The sequence below is a fragment of the Pteropus vampyrus genome, unplaced genomic scaffold (genome assembly GCF_000151845.1).
Source record: "Pteropus vampyrus isolate Shadow unplaced genomic scaffold, Pvam_2.0 Scaffold247, whole genome shotgun sequence".
NCBI lineage: Eukaryota > Metazoa > Chordata > Mammalia > Chiroptera > Pteropodidae > Pteropus > Pteropus vampyrus.
In genome coordinates this window covers 602,558-604,381 of record NW_011889028.1, presented here as the reverse complement: position 1 = coordinate 604,381, position 1,824 = coordinate 602,558, and the positions used below count along the sequence as shown (strand labels likewise).

Genomic DNA, 1,824 nt, shown 5'->3' with positions numbered 1-1,824 from the left:
GGAGCTCCCTGTCAGTTCTTTGCCAGACGCGGTCGGATAGACACAGAAAAGCAGTTGCTTCTCTGTCGAGGAAAAAGAAAATCAAGACCCAGAGGAAAAAATGTCCAAAAACCTTTGCATGCCTCATTGAATCGCGTGTACATTTTTAAAAGGAAAAGCTGTGACTTTGCACCAGGACCTTCTTTTAGCTTTTTTTATAAAGTGTAAACACTTAACTCCCCTTAAATCATTCCTATGGATGCTTCTATTGGAAGAGCATCCTTGCGATATTCAAGGGTCAGGAGAGGCTTTGAGAACTGGACCTCTTCCCGTCAAGGTCGTAAGAACAGCTGTCTCGCTCACACTCCACGAGAGGCTCAGGTCCATTTGTTTTGTGTGCAAAGCTGGGTTGGCCCTTGTTTACAAAAGAGAACGAAAAGTTGTATCCCCCCCCTCCTTTTGGGGGGGGTAAATTTTTGATACATAGTTATATTTAAATTGACCCAAAATACTTTTGGCTCTTTGTGATGACATATTTTTGCATGCACTTTTTTTACTCATTCGCTATTATGATTTTATTTTGAAAAACATTCCCTACGTAGGATTTACTAAGGAAGGACAATTCAGTGACTGAATAGTGTCTCCCTAGATCGCTGCTGCAAGCTACTGTGTCATCGCTTGAGTCGCGAAGGCGCCTCATTGGGGAAGTCACCACCGTAAAACGGTGTCGTACGCAACGGCGTTGCCTGAGAGGCAAGCACCGCACGTGTTCATGGCCAGGCGCTGCACGCTGACAGTGTCCATATTCTTCCTTGCTCTCCAGAGCTCATCGACTCTTTCTTTCCCTTCAAGACGAGGCTAGAGAGGGACGGAGGCGGGTGGCCTCAGCGTGCGTCCGAGGCAAACCTGGTTGTCTCTTGAAAGCTTTCGGTGCTGTCTGGCCCTTTTTACCTGTGGTTTGCACGAGCCATATAGTCACACGTCTGTTCTGACCTCAGCTTGCTGGAGAAAGGGAATGATAGTTGCACGTTCACCTGCAGAAGAACAGTGCGGCCGTTCGAGTCGCCACACAGAGCTGTGCCAGGGATTTCTCTTGAGCTGTTTGTGGACTGCGCCCACAGCCCTCCCCCTCATCGACTCGGGGCGTGTTAGCGTCTGCGAAGGGGGGCTTAGGCACCCAGGGGAACCGTGTGACTCGTTCAGGGTCGTCGGCTGCTAGGTGGCAGGCTGGGCCTGGAGCCTCCTCATGCCCGAGCCCGAGCCCCTTCGCTAGGCAGCGCTGCTGAGCGTGTAGTGCAGTCTCTAAACGGCTCCCTCGTTTCCTCCATTTTTTGTTGATTTTTTTTTTCTGTGCAGTACTCAACCGTCTCAGAAACAAAACTTAAGAACCGGAAGTATCTCCTGTTAAGTTTCTGAGAACTAGGGGTTCCTAACTGCAATCCTCTGCTGCGTACTCATCCCCGTTTTTTCCTGCGCACACACGACATTTATTGTTTTACGAAAATGGACCCGTTTCCACACTTTGGGCTTTCCCTTGCTCTGACTGAGGAGGTCTCTCCGTGTTGGTGCAGGCGTGGGTAGCTCGTCCTCTGTCGTAGGTTTGTGATATCAGCAGAGCGTAATATGTTTAACGACTTTCTATTGTTGGACGTTTGAGTTGATTTCAGCTTTTCCCTAATACAGATACTCATGGTTATTTGACATTTTTTAACCTGCAAAGAACATTTAATGATACCAGAGCATCTCGGGGCCAGACGTGTCCTCCCGGCCTGTGACTGTAGGCGGGCCACTCCGCCTGAAGCTCCACCCCCCAGGGAAGGAGAGAAGCTGTGGGACCTCCCAGTC

The 1,824-nt window shown here is 49.6% G+C and overlaps 1 protein-coding gene across 1 annotated transcript in view; it reads left to right on the top strand.

Moving 5' to 3' along the window:
- The window catches only part of USP31 (ubiquitin specific peptidase 31), a gene marked incomplete at its 5' end in the record, with an annotated part of 39,629 nt that overhangs the window by 2,250 nt on the left and 35,555 nt on the right, over positions 1-1,824 (top strand). The window lies entirely within an intron of this gene.